The sequence below is a fragment of the Haematobia irritans genome, chromosome 3, assembly GCF_050003625.1.
Source record: "Haematobia irritans isolate KBUSLIRL chromosome 3, ASM5000362v1, whole genome shotgun sequence".
NCBI lineage: Eukaryota > Metazoa > Arthropoda > Insecta > Diptera > Muscidae > Haematobia > Haematobia irritans.
In genome coordinates this window covers 221,241,518-221,264,412 of record NC_134399.1, presented here as the reverse complement: position 1 = coordinate 221,264,412, position 22,895 = coordinate 221,241,518, and the positions used below count along the sequence as shown (strand labels likewise).

Sequence of the window (22,895 nt, the reverse complement as noted above, 5' to 3'; positions counted from 1 at the left end):
TATTGAAATCGGTTCAGATTTAGATATAGCTCCCATATATATCTTTCGCCCCATATGGACTTATATGGCCGCAGAAGCCAGATTTTTGGCCTTGAAATTTTGCACTAGGAGTACAATTAGTAGTATAGTCAAGTGTGCCAAATTTTATTGAAATCGGTTCAGATTTAGATATAGCTCCCATATATATCTTTCGCCCGATATGGACTAATATGGTCCTAAAATCCAAAGTTTTGTCCCAATTTAGTAGAAATTTTGCACAGGGAGTAGATTTAGCATTGTAGCTATGCGTGCTAAATTTGGATGAAATCGATTCAGATTTAGATATAGCTACCATATATATCTTTCGCCCGATATGGACTAATATGGTCCTAGAAGCCAGAGTTTTGGCCCAATTTGGTTGAAATTTTGCACAGGGAATAGATTTAGCATTGTAGCTATGCGTGCCAATTTGGTTGAAATCGGTTCAGATTTAGATATAGCTCCCATATATATTTTTCTGATTTCGACAAAAATGGTCAAAATACCAACATTTTCCCTTTTAAAATCGCCTCTGCTTAGTCGAAAACTTGTAAAAAGGACTGTAATTTTCCTTATCATCAAATACATATATATCGAGCGATAATCATAAAAAAACTTTGCGAAGTTTCCTTAAAATTGCTTCAGATTTAAATGTTTCCCATATTTATACCCTGCGCCACACTGTGGAACAGGGTATTATAAGTTAGTGTATATGTTTGTAACACCCAGAAGGAGACAAGATAGACACATGGTGTCTTTGGCAATAATGTTCAGGGTGGGTCCCTGAGTCGATATAACCATGTCCGTCTGTCCGTCTGTCTGTGAACACATTTTTGTGATCAAAGTCTAGGTCGCAATTTAAGTCCAATCGCCTTCAAATTTGGCACATGTTCCTAATTTGGGTCAGAAGAGAACGCTATTGATTTTTTGAAGAAATCGGTTCAGATTTAGATATAGCTCCCATATATATCTTTCGCCCGATATGGACTTATATGGCCCCAGAAGCCAGAGTTTTTGGCCAATTTCATTACAATTTTGCACTAGGAGTACAATTTGTAATGTAGTCAAGTGTGGTTCAGATTTAGATATAGTTCCCATATATCTTTCGCCCGATTTTCCGTCATATGACCACAGAGTTCAAAGTTTTAGTCCGATTTGCGTTAAATTTTGCACAGGGAGTAGAATTAAAATACTAAGTATGCATGTCAAATTTGGTTGAAATCGGTTCAGATTTAGATATAGCTCCCATATATATATTTTTCTGATTTCGACAAAAATGGTTAAAATACCAACATTTTCCTTGTTAAATCGCCACTGCTAAGTCGAAAACTTGTAAAAATGACTCAAATTTTCCTTTATTTCTAATACATATATATCGGCAAATAAATCATAAATACACTTTTGTGAAGCTGCAGATTTAAATGTTTCCCATATTTTTATACCCTCCACCATAGGATGGGGGTATATTAACTTTGTTATTCCGTTCGTAACACATCGAAATATTGCTCTAAGACCCCATAGAGTATATATATTCTGGGTCGTGGTGAAATTCTGAGTCGATCTGAGCATATTTGTCCGTCCGTCTGTTGAAATCACGCTAACTTCCGAACGAAACAAGCAATCGACTTGAAACTTGGCACATGTAGTTGTTATTGATGTAAAGGGTGATTTGTTAAGAGCTTGATAACTTTTTTTTAAAAAAAAACGCATAAAATTTGCAAAATCTCATCGGTTCTTTATTTGAAACGTTAGATTGGTCCATGACATTTACTTTTTGAAGATAATTTCATTTAAATGTTGACCGCGGCTGCGTCTTAGGTGGTCCATTCGGAAAGTCCAATTTTGGGCAACTTTTTCGAGCATTTCGGCCGGAATAGCCCGAATTTCTTCGGAAATGTTGTCTTCCAAAGCTGGAATAGTTGCTGGCTTATTTCTGTAGACTTTAGACTTGACGTAGCCCCACAAAAAATAGTCTAAAGGCGTCAAATCGCATGATCTTGGTGGCCAACTTACCGGTCCATTTCTTGAGATGAATTGTTCTCCGAAGTTTTCCCTCAAAATGGCCATAGAATCGCGAGCTGTGTGGCATGTAGCGCCATCTTGTTGAAACCACATGTCAACCAAGTTCAGTTCTTCCATTTTTGGCAACAAAAAGTTTGTTAGCATCGAACGATAGCGATCGCCATTCACCGTAACGTTGCGTCCAACAGCATCTTTGAAAAAATACGGTCCAATGATTCCACCAGCGTACAAACCACACCAAACAGTGCATTTTTCGGGATGCATGGGCAGTTCTTGAACGGCTTCTGGTTGCTCTTCACTCCAAATGCGGCAATTTTGCTTATTTACGTAGCCATTCAACCAGAAATGAGCCTCATCGCTGAACAAAATTTGTCGATAAAAAAGCGGATTTTCTGCCAACTTTTCTAGGGCCCATTCACTGAAAATTCGACGTTGTGGCTCGTTAGTAAGTCTATTCATGATGAAATGTCAAAGCATACTGAGCATCTTTCTCTTTGACACCATGTCTGAAATCCCACGTGATCTGTCAAATACTAATGCATGAAAATCCTAACCTCAAAAGAATCACCCTTTAGGTCGGATGGTATTGCAAATGGGCGATATCGGTCCACTTTTATGTATAGCCCCCATATATAGGGACCCTGAGATTTGGCTTGTGGAGCCTCTAAAAGAAGCAAATTTCATCCAATCCGGCTGAAATTTGGTACATGGTGTTGGTATATGGTCTCTAACAACCATGCAAAAATTAGTTCACATCGGTCCACAATTACATATAGCCCCCATATAAACCGATCCCTCGATTTGGCTTGCGGAGCCTCTACGAGATGCAAATTTCATCCGATCCGGTTGAAATTTGGTACATGGTGTCTCTAACAACCATGCAAAAAGTGGTCCACATCGGTCCATAATTATATATAGCCCCCATATAAACCGATCACCAGATTTGACCTCCGGAGCCTCTTGGAAGACAAAAATTCATCTGGTTCAGTTGAAATTTGGTACGTGGTGTTAATATATGGCGTCAAACACCCATGCAAAATTTGGTCGAAATCGGCCAATAATTATATATAGGCCCCATATAAATCGATCCCCAGATTTGACCTCCGAAGCCCCTTGGAAGAGCAAAATTCATTCGAATCGGTTGAAATTTGTTACGTGATGTTAGTATATGGTATCCAACAACCATGCAGGAATTGGTTCATATCAGTCCATAATCATATATAACCCCCATATAAATCGATCCCGAGATTTGGTTTTGGAGCCTCTTGGAGGAGCAAATTTCATCCGAGTCAGTTGAAATTTGGTACATTGTGCTAGTATATGGCCGTTAACAACCATGCCTAACAAGGCCAATATCGGTCTATAGTTATATATAGCCCTCAGATACATCGATCCCCAATCACACAAAAATATGTCCATATCAATTTCATAATTCTATATAGCCCCCATATAAGCGACCACCATATTTCAATTCTGGCTCTCTACGTACCATGCAAAAGTCCATGTCATTCGTAATTATTTGTAGACTTACCTACACAGAAAAAAATATCACCAAAATATTTCCAATTAAAAAGTTAATTGAAGTTGAAAAAATTTTCAATTAATAAATTAATTGATACAATTAACTTTTTAATCATGATAGAAACATTAAGTTAATTAAGTCAATGATTGAAATTTTTAAAATGTTTAATTAAAAAATTAATTGATACAATTAACTTTTTAATCAAATTCGGAAGACTAATTCAGTTAAAAAAGTGCTGATTTGTTTTTACTTTTTTTATTAAAAATGTATTTCAAACAATCATTTGTTAATCCAAATAAAAACTCTAAGCCAATCTAACTAAGTAATTAAAAATAGTTACCTTTTTTTAATTAATAAATTAATTGCGTTTTGCAATCAAAATCAATTAAATGTTTAATTGAATCAATTAAAAAATTAATTGAATTTTGCTGAAAAAATCAATTAATTTTTTAATAAAGAATTTTTTCTATGCCCAATTAAAACTGTGATTGATACTATCATTTTCGTGATTGAAGACATTTCAATTAAAAAATTAATTGGATCAATTAATTTGGTGATTGAATCAGAGAAAAAAATTTTTGTGTGTATACATAACTTTTTTGTCTAATATATACCACGTATGGACCAATTCACAATTTAGAAAACGATGTTAAGAATTTTTAAGATACCACAACCCAAGTAATTCGATTGTCGATGACAGTCTTTCGTAGAAGTTTCTACGCAATCCATGGTGGAGGGTACATAAGATTCGGTCTGGCCGAACTTACGGCCGTATATACTTGTTCTTGCTAACATTATGCTCCACCTCAGCGCATTAGCCGACTTAAATTTAAAGTCTTTATATATTGTAGCACTTTGTCCAGATCTGATCTGATTTAAATATATGTATATGGGAACATAAACTTTTATATATAGCACCCAACACATTGGACGGGTTTGAAATGGAATCGAAAATGGGGATCTACAAAGTGGTGCAGGGCATAATATAATCAGAATGCATAGAAATAATAAATAAAATATAAAAATTATTTATTTGGGAAAATATCACAAAATTTTTTAATTCACATTCAAAACACTGAATTCCGATTACACCGTAAGAAGTGATGCAAATTCATTGCCACGTCTGTTGAAACATTCGTCCTATGACAAGTTAATATTACATTAATCGCTTCTCCGCCAATTTTGCACCACTTCCGGACCCAAAAGGAACATTTTCACTTCTTTTTTGGCGACGCTTTTTTGCAGCATTATTATGATATTAATTTATGAAAGAACAGTTTTAATATCAACTACTATTTTTGTAATTAAATTGACTAAACTAAACCATTCATAAGTTCAACCACTGCTTTATTTCATAAATATCAGACTTCAAACATTGCCATAGGCAGCTGCTACCACAACCCAAGTAATTCGATTGTGCATGAAAGTCTTTATACTTGTTTAATTTTTATAAAAATGTAAAATCGTAAATAGAGTTTCAAATTCTTGGGGGGGGGGGGAAGACTAAAATTTTTCTGGGGGGTCTAAGCCCCCCACCCCAGAGGCCTTCCTACGCTTTTGCTCTCACTTGTTACCTCTTTTTAAATTTTTTGAACTTAAAAATTTCGTAATTGTGACAATATTTATCATTACTCAACAAATCTCCCACTGTGCCTACTGTGAATAGTTTGAAAACATTGTCATATGGGGAATTATATTTCTTTTGTTTACCAAATAATTTCACATGAATTTCACACAAGAGAAATTTGTCACATCAAGTTTCCACACACATATGGGTTTCCAGTTTTCCCCCAATAAATATGGTTGTGATGGCTACAACAAAATAAAGTTCATTTGATACGAATATGGCTAAAGGATTCTTTATTTGGTATTAAACAAGCAAAACCGATAGAAGAGTTATTTAATGCCAGCATTTTTAATAACCCCAAAGTATTTTGGTCTGATTTCATTTACATAAAATCAGTGATAAATTTGACATAGTGTCCTTTAGCCTCCATGAATGATGAAAATCATTTTTCCGAATAAAATTGATGTTGATATGGGAGGTTTGTATTTCTTCCATTACCATAGTTTACATATGAAAATAGGATAGGGAATTTAATCAGGCGTAGATTCTTTTTGAATATTTTACTTCTTCTCTCACTTGATTTTTCTGGATAGAATGAAGTATTTAAAACAGTTATTTATTTGTTTACAAAGGACACTGGAAATGACAAAGAGAAAAAAGGAAAAATGCGTATGTAACAGACGTAGGTCAATAGTAATGCTGGTTGGTTGTATATGAAAAGAAATTCTTGGAATAAAAACGACCTGATTTTTACATAGTCCACAATGTGCATAATTGAAAATTCAGAAAGGAAAAATGAAATTTCTAAGAACTATTTGTCAAAGGCTTAAGTATGAAATTGTTACCATAGGGTTATAGATTGTAAAAACGTTTTATTCATTTTATCACAAAACATGTAACAGCAAGCAGCAGGAGATTGAAACCCATAGGGTGAGGACCTATTTAACGATATCCATTTAAAATTTGTGGCACTAGTCGAACCCTTTGATATACCCACCACCATAGGATGTTGACTGCACAATAATAAGCTTGCCATTCAATTTGCAGCACATCGGAATATCGATTTCCGACTATATGAAATGTATATATTTTGCAAAATATTCCTCTCCAACCAAGAGGTACCTAAAAACCCTAAAAAATATTCTATAAAAGTAAAATTTGGACACAATTTGTTATATAAATAAAATTTTGAGAAGATTTTCTATAGAAATAAAATTTGGATTTTTTTATAGAAAATTTTCTATAGAAATAGAATTTCGACAACATTTGCTATAGAAATCAAATTTTGTCAAAATTTTCTATGCAAGTAATATTTTGACAAAATTGTCTAACATATAGGAATAAACTGTTGACAAAATTTACTTTAGAAATAAAATTTTGACAAAATTTTCTATAGAAATAAAATGTTGACAAAGTCAGAAGATAAAAATAAAATTGTGGAAAAATTTGCAATAAAAATAGAATTTTAACAAAGTTTTCTGTAGAAATACAATCTGATAAAATTTTCTAAAGAAATAAAATTTTGACTAAATTGTCTATAGGAATAAAATGTTGAAAAATTTTTCTTTAGAAATAACATTTTGACAAAATTTTCTTTAGAAATAACATTTTGACAACATTTTCTTTAGAAATAAAATTTTGACAAAATTTTCTTTAGAAATAAAATTTTGACAAAATTCTCTTTAGAAATAAAATTTTGAAAAAGTAAGAAGGTAAAAATAAAATTTTGGAAAAATTTGCTATAAAAATAGAATTTTGACAAAATTTTCTACGCAAGTAATATTTTGACAAAATTGTCTAACATATAGGAATAAACTGTTGACAAAATTTACTTTAGAAATAAAATTTTGACAAAATGTTCTATAGAAATAAAATGTTGACAAAGTTAGAAGATAAAAATAAAATTGTGGAAAAATTAGCAATAAAAATTGAATTTTGACAAAATTTTCTGTAGAAATGCAATCTGATAAAATTTTCTAAAGAAATAAAATTTTGACTAAATTGTCTATGGGAATAAAATGTTGAAAAAATTTTCTTTAGAAATAACATTTTGACAACATTTTCTTTAGAAACAAAATTTTGACAAAATTTTCTTTAGAAATTAAATTTTGACAAAATTCTCTTTAGAAATTAAATTTTGACAAAATTTTCTTTAGAAATAAAATGTTGACAAAATTTTCTTTAGAAATAAAATGTTGACAAAGTAAGAAGATAAAAATAAAATTTTGGAAAAATTTGCTATAAAAATAGAATTTTGACAAAATTTTCTGTAGAAATACAATTTCGACAAAATTTTCTGTAAATATTCGGCAACATTTTGTATAGGAATAAAATTTTGACAAAATTTTTTACAGAAATAAAATTTTGACAAAATTTTCTATAGAAATAAAAATAAAATGTTGACAATATTTTACATTGAAATAAAATTATACAAAATTTTATATAGAAATAAAATGTTGACAACGTTTTTTGTAGAAATTTTTGACTAAATTGTCTATAGGAATAAAATGTTGACAAAATTTTCTTTAGAAATAACATTTTGACAACATTTTCTTTAGAAATAACATTTTGACAACATTTTTTTTTAGAAATAAAATTTTGACAAAATTTTCTTTAGAAATAATATTTTGACAAAATTTTCTTTAGAAATAAAATATTGACAAAGTAAGAAAATAAAAATAAAATTTTGGAAAAATTTGCTATAAAAATAGAATTTTGAAAAAAATTTTTTGTAGAAATGCAATTTCAGCAAAATTTTCTATAGAAATAAAATTTTGACAAAATTTTCTATAAAAATAAAATTTTGACAAAATGTTCTTTAGAAAGAACATTTTGACAAAATTTTCTATAGAAATAAAATGTTGACAAAGTAAGAAGATAAAAAAATTGCAAAAATTGGCTATAAAAATAGAATTTTGACAAAATTTTTTGTAGAAATAAAATTTTGACAAAATTTTTTGTAGAAACAAAAATTTGGCTAAATTTTCTATAGAAATAAAACTTTTCACAAAATAATGTTTTTGTTTAGTAAGATTTTCTCTATTACTCAGCACTTATTTATTACATTCCTTTCAAAAAAAAAAAAAAAAAAAAAAAAAAAACAATGTGCTACTACAGAACATTTTTCTATGACAAAACCATCATGTTTAAAAACTAAATAATCCTAGTGTCATCTTTTACGCTCATCGAAATAACACAACGGCATTTGCTTTCCCACTCCCCCTGATCAATTTTAGCACTTTGCCATTTGATATCAGGTGCTGGCATCATATCCGGCAAAAAGGAGACCCGAGAGACAGCGAGAACAGCAATGTCTGAGTGACAAAATGAAATAAAATTCCATTGCAAGAATTCATTTACGCTGATGACATTGGAAAAAGGGCAACAAAAATGTTAGTGAGAATCATGTCTTCACAGGGAGATGCTTCCGAATGATTAAATGTTAACTTAAACATTGGGCTGTATCAACTTAATAAAAATTGTGATTTTTTTTATTTCAATAAATATTGTGCTTTGAATTAATATTGCTGGAATATCTCACTTCTAAGATATTGACATCGAAGCGTGATTTTAGCAGATGGATGGACTAAGCTAGCTCCACTTAGAATTTAAGCACGACGAAATTATCTTCCATAGTCTTAAAATTTAACTTGGCTAATACCCTTAGACGGACCACAATGTTGGTAAAAAACCCCACGCAATTTACAAAATATTAAGGACAAATTTCTTTAAAATTATACAATTTTAATTAAAAGAAAGTTTATAATCTCAGCTTTAAAAATTTGTTTATACCCTTCACCACTACTGTGGTACAGGGTATAATAAGTTTGTGCATTTGTATGTGAAGCCAAGAAGGAAAAGTCTGAGACCCATCGTTTAATATACCGATCACCTTAGAATTAAATTCGGAGTCGATTTAGCGATGTCCGTCTGTAAGTCTGTCTGTCTGTATATGTAATTTTGTGCACAAAGTACAGTACAAAGTACAATTTAAGTACAATTTAAGTCCGATCGTCCTCAAATTTCTACACACACACACACCTTCAAAATGAAGGGTGTTCAGGTTTTTTAAATGCAAAATTGAAAGAAATACGTCATGTTTATATTGACCAAATTTTGACCGTTTCACCCTTTAGTACTGAACTTGAAACTTTGGGTGCTAATTTTTATTGAAATCGGTTCAGATTTCGATATAGCTTTCATATATATATTTTTCTGATTTAGGTAAAACTGACCGAAATACCCATTTTTCCTTTTCATATCGCTACTGCTAAGTCGAAAACTGATCAAAATGACTCAAATTTTCCTAATACTTTAATACACATCTAACGACCGATAAATCATAAATATAGTTTTGCGAAGTTGTCTCTAAATTGGTTCAGATTTAAATATTTTCCAATTTTTTTAGGAACATTGCGCTTCATCCCATGACATTATCCGATTTAAATTGTAATTCTAGAGATTTTGTAGAAGTACAAAAAATTGTCTCCAAATCGGTTAAGATATAAATATTTGTATATGGGAATATAACCTTTATGAAGTGGTGAAGGGTATAAAATAGTCGGCCCCGCTCGACTTTAGACTTTACTTACTTGTTTTATTTTATTTTATTGATTTTATGATTTCATTGATCCTAGATTTGGAAAAATGTCTTTATTTTAAAGAAGTCCATCTTTGGTTTGGAATCACTACCAAAATCCTTACGGGAAGGTCAAAATCTTTGGATAAAAATTTTTTTTTTAGTGCAGTAAGGAAAGTGTAAAGTCGGGCGGGGCCGATTTCCCTTCTCTAGAGCAAAAGTTTTGAATCCATTTTCAAACCTTTCAATTTATTGTTGTAATTGATTTATAGATTTACATTTTAATAAAAAAATCATACCGACAGTGAGGTGCAGGTTATAAATATGAGAGATATTCAAATCTAAAGCTTATGCTTACTTCACAAAAATCTATTTATGATGTATCGTGCGATACATATGCATTAGAGATATAGATAAAACTGATTTTGGGGCCATATGTGGCAACATCGGATCATTAGTGCCCAAATAAAAAAGTTTTGAATCAAATCGGCGATTTCGAGATACTTAAAAATAGGGTTTAGATTAAAATCTCTTTGAAAATGAGTGTAAAACCTCATACACACTACACATTCAAAATCTACTTTAACTAGATATCAACTGTCAGTTGCCTTATAAAAATGGGATTTCAAATCCACTTTTAGTAGATTTCGAGCCTAATGTGAATGAGCTATAAGAAATAAAATGTTTAATCACATTTCCCCATATTGGGCTCATATAGGGGAACTATATCTAAGCCTTAACTAATTTGAGCCAAATTTAGTACACATTGCTGGAATATCATTTATGCACTTTGTGCAAAACTTCAAGTAAATCGAAGTAGTATCATACTTAGGCCAAATGGGTCGAATGGCATTATATGGTATAGCTCCCATCCCAAAATCAGAACCGATTTCAACTTGACGGTACCATCCACCGTACCGAATCAAGGCAAAAATCTGGAGCCATTAAATCCATATCGGTCGAGAGACATATGTAGGAGAGCAATATCTACACACAGAAAACAAATTGCTTGGAAATCAGTTGCACTAACGAAAATTGTACACTTAGAATTAAATATCAGTTGTGCTGATCTATTTCCTTCAATCACAAGCGTTTGTCAGTCTTTAATATCATTTGATTATAATTTCAATAGATTTTCGTTTGTAATTGCAAACAAATGGTTGTAGCAACTCTCTTTTGAAAAAAAAAAAATTGAATTCGATAGATATGACCTACCTTAAATAAATTCCGTAACTGTCATTTAGTAGTTCTAACTGATATTTTGTATTCTCAACCGAATGCCGGTTGATGAATTCTCAAATGTCATTTTTATTTTAACAAATTATTTACTATCAAAGGAAGGCATATTTTTGTAGGCTTCAAATTGGTTTAAAAAAGAAACGCATATATATTGTATGTAGGAGTGGATCTGGTAATAACTGTGGATATGATATTGATTTTTGATGTGATATGATATTGTGGGTAAGTTTTGGAACTAGTATTTAAACTCTAGCAGTGATACCTATACCCCGTAACTTTCTAATTTTATTTCTTAATTTCCCTACGATAGTGACCCATTTTTAAGCTATGCAGCACTATGTACTCTGAACGCAACCTTGGGCAGAAAAATCATCTCTGTTTAACCAGCGATATAGTCTTTGATTTTAAGAAGCTACATTTCAGGTACGAAAGCAGTTGGATGTGGAAAATCTTACTAAATCTGCACGATTTTAACAGTTTGTTCATACCACGAATATTCAGTTATTGATATCCATTAAAAAGGACAATATATTTTTGATGCTGTCGAAGTAAGGTACATAATGTCCGAGAAAATAAGAGGGTTGCGGCAACCATGCTACATGTTCACCGTCAAAATGTTTTTTTTTTGCTCTAAGAATCTGGGTGTGGATACATTTTGATGCAATAAGTAGAGATTCTAGACAAAAATTTGTATCTACTAATTACATACATTTAGAGTATTTAGATTTATTTGTACCACTATACCTATATGTAAATAAAATAAAATATAATATTTCACTTTGAAGTAATTGATTTTAGATATATTTTTAATTCGGTCATGAGTATTATTTAGGTTGGGTAACACAACCGAATGATGAAGGTAGTCACAACCAATATCGTCGGCAGACCCAACCAACACCATATGTGGTATTGGTTGTGTCGACCGAATCAGTCGGGTGACACAACTGTGACCGTAACTGTGACGGTAACTTTTTTCCGACCACAGCGATAGCTCGCGCAACCGCATAGCCGTTGTTGCAGCGGACTGTTTGGCCAAAATGTCTAAAGGCTATATCTAAAGGCTATATCTATGTCTATATCTAAAGGCTAAATCTATGTCAATATCTATGCCTATATCTATGTCTATATCTATATCTGAGCCGATTTCAACCAAATTGGACACACTTGACGATACTATCAATTGTTATTTTTGTACAAAATTTGAAACCAAACAAATTGAAAGTCTAGCCCCTAAGGCCACATAAGTGAATATCGACCAAACGATATATATGCACACAGAAAAGAGATTGGTTGGAAATTGATTATAATAATGAACATTCTTGCTGTAGAACTAAATATCAATTGTATCTACAAATATTCTGTAGTTACTACATACATTCTATTCTTAAGACCATTTAGGAGTTATTTAAATAAAAAGTTATTTATGATAATTGATAAATAATTGGGTTAACCAATTGCTTCTCCTATGAACAATTTTATTGGGAATCGGTTGACAGAACCTACATAGAAACATTTGTGCAACTTTCATTCTGTACTCGTCCTAACCATACGGTTATAAAGGGTGATTCTTTTGAGGTTAGGATTTTCATGCATTAGTATTTGACAGATCACGTGGGATTTCAGACATGGTGTCAAAGAGAAAGATGCTCAGTATGCTTTGACATTTCATCATGAATAGACTTACGATCTGCCACAACGTCGAATTTTCAGTGAATGGGCCCTAGAAAAGTTGGCAGAAAATCCGCTTTTTTATCGACAAATTTTGTTCAGCGATGAGGCTCATTTCTGGTTGAATGGCTACGTAAATAAGCAAAATTGCCGCATTTGGAGTGAAGAGCAACCAGAAGCCGTTCAAGAACTGCCCATGCATCCCGAAAAATGCACTGTTTGGTGTGGTTTGTACGCTGGTGGAATCATTGGACCGTATTTTTTCAAAGATGCTGTTGGACGCAACGTTACGGTGAATGGCGATCGCTATCGTTCGATGCTAACAAACTTTTTGTTGCCAAAAATGGAAGAACTGAACTTGGTTGACATGTGGTTTCAACAAGATGGCGCTACATGCCACACAGCTCGCGATTCTATGGCCATTTTGAGGGAAAACTTCGGAGAACAATTCATCTCAAGAAATGGACCGGTAAGTTGGCCACCAAGATCATGCGATTTGACGCCTTTAGACTATTTTTTGTGGGGCTACGTCAAGTCTAAAGTCTACAGAAATAAGCCAGCAACTATTCCAGCTTTGGAAGACAACAGTTCCGAAGAAATTCGGGCTATTCCGGCCGAAATGCTCGAAAAAGTTGCCCAAAATTGGACTTTCCGAATGGACCACCTAAGACGCAGCCGCGGTCAACATTTAAATGAAATTATCTTCAAAAAGTAAATGTCATGGACCAATCTAACGTTTCAAATAAAGAACCGATGAGATTTTGCAAATTTTATGCGTTTTTTTTTTTTTTTAAAGTTATCAAGTTCTTAACAAATCACCCTTTATAAACCAAATGTTAGTTGAAATATTTATTGATTGTCATTTTAATTATTTCAAATTTATCAATGAAAACCAAAAACGTCATTATGTAAAATACAAACCGAAAAGAAATAATATTTTATTTATGCGTGCAGTGAGTGAAATGCTTATATATCTTACGAACGAGTCAAGATTTGGCCATCTAAGGAAATTTTTCATCAGCGAACTATTGGTATTTTAATTGATACTTATTCATTTCCTTTATAGGTTTTATATTTTGCCTACAAGGAAGATGTTCTTTGCATGTCAAAACGTTGAAGATACGCCAATTTTACACGCAACGAGATGGCTTTGTGAATTAATCATTCGTAAAAGTTACAAAGACATTAAAAAATTCTAACATAATAATTGCAATTTGGATTCGGATGTTTCTATCAGAAGTGCCGGGCATTGTTGGTATCGGTCCAGGTTACTCGAACTTAAAGTAACATCAGGAGATTTTAAATTGTGGGAAAACTCAATACAGGTCCAGGTTACTCGAACTTAAAGTAACATCAGGAGATTTTAAATTGTGGGAAAACTCAATACAAATTCATACTAATTTTGAGACAACCAAAAAATTATTTAAGATGGTAAATAGTGGTCCTTGTTTGTGATATAGCCCTCGTACTGGAACGAACAGTACGAGAGCAATAGCTCGTTCTTACTTCTTGACTGCTTTGAAGTGTAAATCCTCATCATGGGTTACATGTGCCAATATTTTTAATATGGCCGCAATAGAGTTATTAGATGTGTGCACGTCAGTGAAATTTTACCAGTGCTCACGCGCGATTTTTATGACACACTCCATACTCATGAACTTCTTTCAAATACTAGCACTCACTAATACATGTATTTATGTAGTTTTACGGTTATGCTATACGTTAATTTGCCTTTAAATAAATATAAATCAATAACCAATATGTGTTTTTATGTCTTTTAATTTGGTGGTGGAAATAAATTATTTCCAAATTCGATTGTACCTACTAATAGAAATGGTCCACGCGACCGAATGATGAAGGTAGCTATAACCGATGTCGTCGGTAGACCCAACCAATACCATATGAGATATTGGTTGTGTCGGCCGAATCTGTCAGTTGACACAACTGCCAACTGGTAGTTGCTACAACTGCCAAAAGGAGGTTGGCAATAAATTCGATTATCACAACCAATCTGTATTCTCTGTGTGGGAGTTATACCTAAAACATAACTAATTTTTTTCAAAACCAATGGGGTTGTATTCTGGCACAAAACACATATATGTGCCAAATTTATCGATTGGACTAGACTTTAATTACACAAATGTATTCACAGACAGACGGACATCTTTAAATTGACTCAGTGGGCGACCCTGAGTATTACTGTCATAGACATCATGTGTCTATCTCGTCTCTTTTCGGGTGTATGCACTTCAACATTTAATAGGCTATTACGAACTCTTATCTAACGATGTCCGTCCGTCTGGTCTCTTTTAATCACGCTGCAGCTTTCATAAATGAAGCTATTGTCCTGAAATTTGGCACAGCCCTTTTCAGTCTCAGCCCTTTTTTGGATGATGGTCATAGTTGTTCTGGTTTTTATAAATCTCTAATATAAACCGATCTCGATTTTAAATTGTGACCTTTAGATGGATCGCAAAGTTTCTCGATTTCCCTGAGTTTGTTAATTTATTTGAGGCACCATTTTTATTATTTTTCTTATGTTTCAACAGATGCTAAAGTTTCATATTCAATTAAAAACAATATTGCTTTTAATCGCAAAACTCACGAAAAGCTTCTTTGTTTAACATAGTTTCGAATTAAGTTTGAATTTTTACATTTTTTTCCAAAAGGACAAACAAAATAATGGAAATTAAAAAAAAATATTTTCGGGGGAAGACAGTACGTTTAATTCGATAGTGAAATGTTGAGGATTTAAATTCACCCAGTAAAAAATAAAAATAAAAATAAGTTTTTTCTAAATCATTACTTTTAAATAAAATCGAAATAGAGATGAACTTAATTTTCAATTCACAAAAAGTTCAATAGAGATGATACATAAAACATATTTGCCTTACACAGTTTCAAATACAATTTGAATTTTTAAAATTTTTTCCAGTAAAGACAAACAAAATAATGGAGATTTCCAAAAGATTATTATCGGAGGAAGTGGAATTTGTACATATTATCCAAAACACCTTTACGTAGAGATAAAATTAGACCAGTATATACGGCCGTAAGTTCGGCCAGGCCGAAGCTTATGTACCCTCCACCATGGATTGCATAGAAACTTCTACTGAAGACTGTCATCCAATATCGAATTACTTGGGTTGCGGTAACACTTGCCGATGGCAAGGTATCTTAAAACTTCCTAACACCGTACTATATACCACATAGTCCATACGAGGTATATATTAAACTAAAAAAGGCCATTTAAGTTTAAAGTTTCTATAGAAATAAATATTTGGGAAAATAAAATTTTGACAACATTTTCTATAGAAAAAAAAAATTGGAAAAAATTTTCCATAGAAATAAAATTTGGAGAAAAAAATTTTCTATAGAAATAAAATTTTGACAAAATTTTCTATAGAAATAAAATTTTGACAAAATTTTCTATAGAAATAAAATTTTGACAACATTTTCTATAGAAATAACATTTTGACAACATTTTCTATAAAAATAAAATTTTGGTAGATTATTTTTGGCTCGAGTGGCAACCATGATTATGAACCGATATGGACCAATTTTTGTGAGATTGGGGATCGGCTATATGTAACTATAGACCGATATGGACCAATTTTGGCATGGTTATTAGCGGCCTTATACTAAGATTTCAACCGGATCGGATGAATTTTGCTCCTCCAAGAGGCTCCGGAGGACAAATCTGGGGATCGATTTATAAGGGGGCTATATATAATTATGGACCGATATGGACCAATTCCTGCATGGTTATTAGAGACCATATACTAACACCACGTACCAAATTTCAACCGGATCGGATGAATTTTGCTCCTCTAAGAGGCTCCGGAGGTCAAATCTGGGGAACGGCTTATATGGGGGCTATATATAATTATGGGCCGATGTGGACAAATGTTTGCGTGGTTGTTAGAGACCATATATTAACACCATGTACTAAATTTCAGCCAGATCGGATGAAATTTGCTTCACTTAGAGCAATCGCAAGCCAAATTTGGGGGGTCCGTTTATATGGGGGCTATACTTAAAATGGACCGATATGGACCAATTTTAGCATGGTTATTAAAGACCATATACTAACACCATGTACCAAATTTCAGCCGGATCGGATGAAATTTGCTTCTCTTAGAGGATCGGCAAGCCAAATCGGGATATCGATTTATATGGGGGCTATACGTAAAAGTGGACCGATATGGCCCATTTGCAATACCATCCGACCTGCAGCAATAACAACTACTTGTGCCAAGTTTCAAGTCGATAGCTTGTTTCGTTCGGAAGTTAGCGTGATTTCAACAGACGGACGGACGGACGGACATGCTCAAATCGACTCAGAATTTCACCACGACCCAGAATATATATACTTTATGGGGTCTTACATCAATATTTCGATGTGTTACAAACGGAATGACAAAGTTAATATACCCCCATCCTATGGTGGAGGGTATAATAATATACCCGCATCCTATGGTGGAGGGTATAATAATATACCCGCATCCTATGGTGGAGGGTATAAAAATATGGGAAACATTTAAATCTGAAGCAATTTTAAGGAAACTTCGCAAAAGTTTATTTATGATTTATCGCTCGATATATATGTATTAGAAGTTTAGGAAAATTAGAGTCATTTTTACAACTTTTCGACTAAGCAGTGGCGATTTAACAAGGAAAATGTTGGTATTTTGACAATTTTTGTCGAAATCAGAAAAACATATATATGTAAATCTGAACCGATTTCAATCAAATTTGGCAAACATGACTATACTACCAATTGTACTCCTTGTGCAAAATTTCAAGCTAATCGGGATAAAACTTTGGGTTCTGGGTCCATATAAGTGCATATCGGGCGAAAAATATATATGGGAGCTATATCTAAATCTGAATCGATTTCAACCAAATTTGGCACGCATATATACAATGCTAAATCTACAAAATGTTAACCAAATTGGGCAAAAACTCTGGCGTTTAGGACCATATTAGTCCATATCGGGCGAAATATATATGTGAGCTATATCTAAATCTGAACCGATTTCAATCAAATTTTGCACACTTGACTATACGACTAAGTGTTATGTTTGTACAAAATTTCAAGCAAATCGGTATAAAACTCTGGCTGCTGGGTCCATATTAGTGCATATCGGGCGAAAGATATATATGGGAGCTATATCTAAATCTGAACCGATTTCTTCCAAAATCAATAGTGTTCTATTCTGACCCAAATTAGGAACATGTGCCAAATTTTAGGGCGATTGGACTTAAATTGCGACATAGACATTGATCACAAAAATGTGTTCACAGACAGACGGACGGACGGACAGACGGACATGGTTATATCGACTCAGGGACCCACCCTGAGCATTATTGCCAAAGACACCATGTGTCTATTTCGTCTCCTTCTGCGTGTTACAACCATATGCACTAACTTATAATACATTGTTCCACAGTGTGGCGCAGGGTATAATTAGAAAATGTTGAGAATAAAAAAAAATATAAATACTGAAATACCATCACGTCTGAAAAACGAATGCAAAATCAATGCAGCGGATACTTAAAAATATGACTTCCGTTTTATGAAAAGTCCGTATAAAATTAATGGCTTCTGAGTCAATTTGGCACCACTTACGGATTTGAAAAGAACATTTTAATGATTTTTCTATCTAAATTTTTTTTGCTGGGAATTTAAACCAGAGAAATGATTTTCCATCTATACGGACACAATGCATTTTTTCTAAATTTTATTTTAATATATAAAACACACGATTTGTTGGAATTTTGTTTAAGTATTTTTTTTTATAGAACCTTGGCAAATAATTATATTATAGACACTGTGGTTTTATTAGTCTTTTAACACAGATATTTATTTTTTCCTGACACCTAATAAACACTTTAAAATGATATTTCATCAAATAACTATTTCCAGATGTGTGTTTTTTTTTTTTTGTTAACGTAAATAAGTCATAAAGAATAAAAATTCATACGCTTTTGCTTGCCACACTCTTATCCAAACACATAATGAACAAACCTCTTTTTGTTGTTGTTTATGTTGTTGTTGTTTAAGATATCCATTTTGTTCTTTTCAGTGCTTACCTTTTTTGTAGTGGAAGATGTGCAAGAATGATAATGTACTTGGTGGCTTTCTTCTGTTTTTTGCTTTTTTTTTTAAATGACGCACTTGAGAATTCTTTCAGCTTTAAAATCAGCACACTTTTCTTTTTTTGTGGAACAGAAAGCTAATATGAATATACATATTTCACATTATAGTCTTTTCATAAATTTCATGCACGTGTCAAAGGTGTATATTTTCCAGCTTGTTTGCTATTCTATTCTATGAGGTTTTTTTTCTTCCAACTTTATGTTTAATTTCACTTTATGACTTTACATGAATAGGTTGTTGCATGGTTACATTTTTTTAAATGGAATGCTTATAATTTTCGTATGTGGTCATCACTTAGGTATTTGCCAACAATTAATTTTTATATATTTTCTTTTTTTTTGCTTTAATACTTTCATTTCATTTGTATTTTAGCACTTTAATTTTGTTACTTAGATGAAATTAAATTTCCGTTATGTTTTCCATCAGTGTTAATTACTTCATCACTAACAACGCGCCCCCTCAAGAGTCAAGAATACCGTTCAAGAAGACATTCGCCAGATGACTGACTTTAGTTGGCATCAGCTTAGCTGTTCAACATTTACGAGAGGATGTTTGGTTTTGTTGTTGTGCACAATGTCCTCAGCATTGCTATCATATGTTTGTTGTGTTTCTACGATAGAAGAATAACAAACTTCGTGTTAGTCATTCGTTATATGATTCTCTTTGCACCCACGTATTAGTGTTGCCATATACAATGATATCCAAAGCAATTTGTGGGTATTCATCTCTATTACTCTCTTCTTCATGGTTTAAGTGTACCACGTAATACTCTTAAAATTTATTTGCGAGTGTTTAGTCTCTTATATCGTAAAAATATGTTAAGAGAGTGCCTTCTATGGGAGAATATGAGGCTAATATTATTTATAAAATAATATTTACGATAACAGTGTATACACCTGTTGAATAAGTGAGAGTGAACAGTAAATTATGATTTTTTTTTGTAGTAATTTTCATCACCATAAAGCAGTTCGTGGAGTGCCTAAAATAAAATTTTCAATAAAATAAAAGAGATTTAGAATGCAAATTTTTTTGCCTTTACTCGACTTTATCAGACTATAAATGTATAAATATAGCCCATCCACATATACTATTTTGATTGCTTCAGAGTCGATGTAATGCTGGATGCTCGTATCTATTGCTTTTACAATAAAAGTCTATTGCTTTTACAATAAAAGTCGGTTTTCATTAATTCGTATATGAGTGGGCCAATTACAAATAGCTTGAGAATACAATTAAAACAAGCCTAATTTTTTATTAATATTTGCAAAAAATAACATTTGAACGTTTCAAATATTTTAAAATATCGACATGAAAATTAAAAAAAAAAATATCTTTGGCATACAAAATGGTCTGAAAAAAGGATAAAGAGCCACCCTATTAACATACATAGATCCTGGAACAAAATATAAGTTAGTATTAAAAGTTCCCAGCAAAAAAAAGCCCATCCCAGAATTCCGCATCGATTTTTTTCAACTTCCGATGCAGTCCTTTTGGATAAGTCCACAAACATTTCTTCTACAGTGCATCTTGGGATCCTCCAATGCTATTTTTCTACTTCCACTGCAGTCCTTGTGGGCAAGTATTATAAAGCCTATTATAAGTGTAAATTTTTAACAATTATATTTTACAAAAAAAAAAAAAACAAAAATAGAAAATTAAAAAAAAAAGTAAAAAAATAATAATAAACAAGAAATAAATGTTATCCCCGCTGGGATTTGAACCTATGCCGTTTGACTTTTTCGCTTCCATGGAAGTTCTTTTGTGAAGGTTTTTCAAATTACGAGAATTTTTAATTTTTTTGTTGATTTTTAATAGAAAACAAGTAAGGAAAGTCTAAAGTCGGGCGGGGCCGACTATATTATACCCTGCACCACTTTGCAGATCTAAATTTTCGATACCATATCACATCCGTCAAATGTGTTGGGGGCTATATATAAACGTTTTGTCTCAAATACATACATTTAAATATCACACGATCTGGACAGAATTGAACAGACTTCTACAAAATCTATAGACTCAAAACTTAAGTCGGCTAATGCACTAGGGTGGAACACAATGTCAGTAAAAAAATATGGGAAACATTTAAATCTTAAGCAATTTTAAGGAACCTTCGCAAAAGTTTATTTATGATTTATCGCTCGATATATATGTATTAGAAGTTTAGGAAAATTAGAGTCATTCTTACAACTTTTCGACAAAGCAGTGGCGATTTTACAAGGAAACTGTTGGCATCTTTACCATTTTCGTCGAAATCAAAAAAACATATGTATGGGAGCTATATCTAAATCTGAACCGATTTCAACCAAATTGGGCACGCATAACTACAATGATAATTCCACTCCCTGTGCAAAATGTCATCTAAATCGGAGTAAAAAATTGGCCTCTGTGGTCATATGAGTGTAAATCGGGCGAAAGCTATATATGGGAGCTATATATAAATCTGAACCGATTTCAATTAAATTTGGCACGCATAGCTACAATGCTAAATCTACTCCCTGTGCAAAATTTCAACCAAATTGGGCCAAAACTCTGGCTTTTAGGACCATATTAGTCCATATCGGGCGAAAGATATATATGGGAGCTATATCTAAATCTGAATCGATTTCATCCAAATTCGGAAGGCATAGCTACAATGCTAAATCTACTCCCTGTGCAAAATTTCAACCAAATTGGGCCAAAACTCTGGCTTTTAGGACCATATTAGTCCATATCGGGCGAAAGATATATATGGGAGCTATATCTAAATCTGAACCGATTTCAATCAAATTTTGCACACTTGACTATACTACTAATTGTACTCCTAGTGCAAAATTTCAACCAAATTGGGCCACAAATCGGGATTCTGAGGCCATATAAGTCCATATCGGGCGAAAGATATATATGGGAGGTATATCTAAATTTGAACCGATTTCAATCAAATTTTGTACACTTGACTATGCGACTAAGTGTTATGTTTGTACAAAATTTCAAGCAAATCGGTATAAAACTCTGTCTGCTGGGTCCATATTAGTGCATATCGGGCGAAAGATATATATGGGAGCTATATCTAAATCTGAACCGATTTCTTCCAAAATCAATAGGGTTCTATTCTGACCCATATTAAGAACATGTGCCAAATTTGAAGGCGATTGCACTTAAATTGCGACCTAGACTTTGATCACAAAAATGTGTTCACAGACAGACGGACGGACGGACGGACGGACGGACGGACGGACGGACAGACGGACATGGTTATATCGACTCAAGGACCCACCCTGAGCATTATTGGCGAAGACACCATGTGTCTATCTCGTCTCCTTCTGGGTGTTACAAACATATGCACTAACTTATAATACCCTGTTGCACAGTGTGGCGCAGGGTATAAAAAATATATTTATACGAAAATATATGCCGAAAATAAAAAATAAAAACGATGCATAACATAAAAAAATATTTTTTTAGAAAAATATTTGGTAAAAAAAATTGCCGCTGGTGAGATTTGAACCTGCGTTTCCTATGTTTTTGTTCATACTAATAAAGAACATCTCGAGAAGCAATTAGAATGTTATTCCTTGGTGTCGTATTACGATCATATCACAAACATTTGAATTAACCGTTTGTGGCTGAGTGTGCTAAGTCATTCTGTTATGGTGCCATCAACTCCCAGGTTCAACCCCTGGTCGGAGCGAAAAAGTTTTTCAAATTCTAAAAAATTAGATAATACGAAAAAAATAGTGTAATAAAAAATATGGTTGAAAAAAAAAGAAATTGGTTGAAAAAAAATGTTTACCGCTTTTTAAATTCCTTCATTCAAATTAACTTCCAGGGCACAACTTCTAAAGCAATGCAAAGGATCCAAAAAGGGAGTACTTCCGTCCTATGACAAGCCCATGTAAAATTTATTGGAGATGATCCAAGTTTGCACTACTTCCGGATAACAGATTGGGGAACCAAACAACAGTTTATTTATGATTTATCGCTCGATATATATGTATTAGAAGTTTAGGAAAATTAGAGTCATTTTTACAACTTTTCGACTAAGCAGTGGCGATTTTACAAGGAACATGTTGGTATTTTGACCATTTTTGCCGAAATCAGAAAAACATATATATGGGAGCTATATCTAAATCTGAACCGA

At 32.7% G+C, this 22,895-nt stretch overlaps 1 protein-coding gene across 1 annotated transcript in view; it reads right to left on the bottom strand.

Moving 5' to 3' along the window:
* The window catches only part of AstA-R1 (allatostatin A receptor 1), a gene marked incomplete in the record, with an annotated part of 486,850 nt that extends 467,597 nt beyond the window's left edge, over positions 1-19,253 (bottom strand). Inside the window, 1 exon segment of the mRNA XM_075303068.1 lies at positions 18,713-19,253.
* Between the last annotated feature and the right edge of the window lie 3,642 nt (positions 19,254-22,895).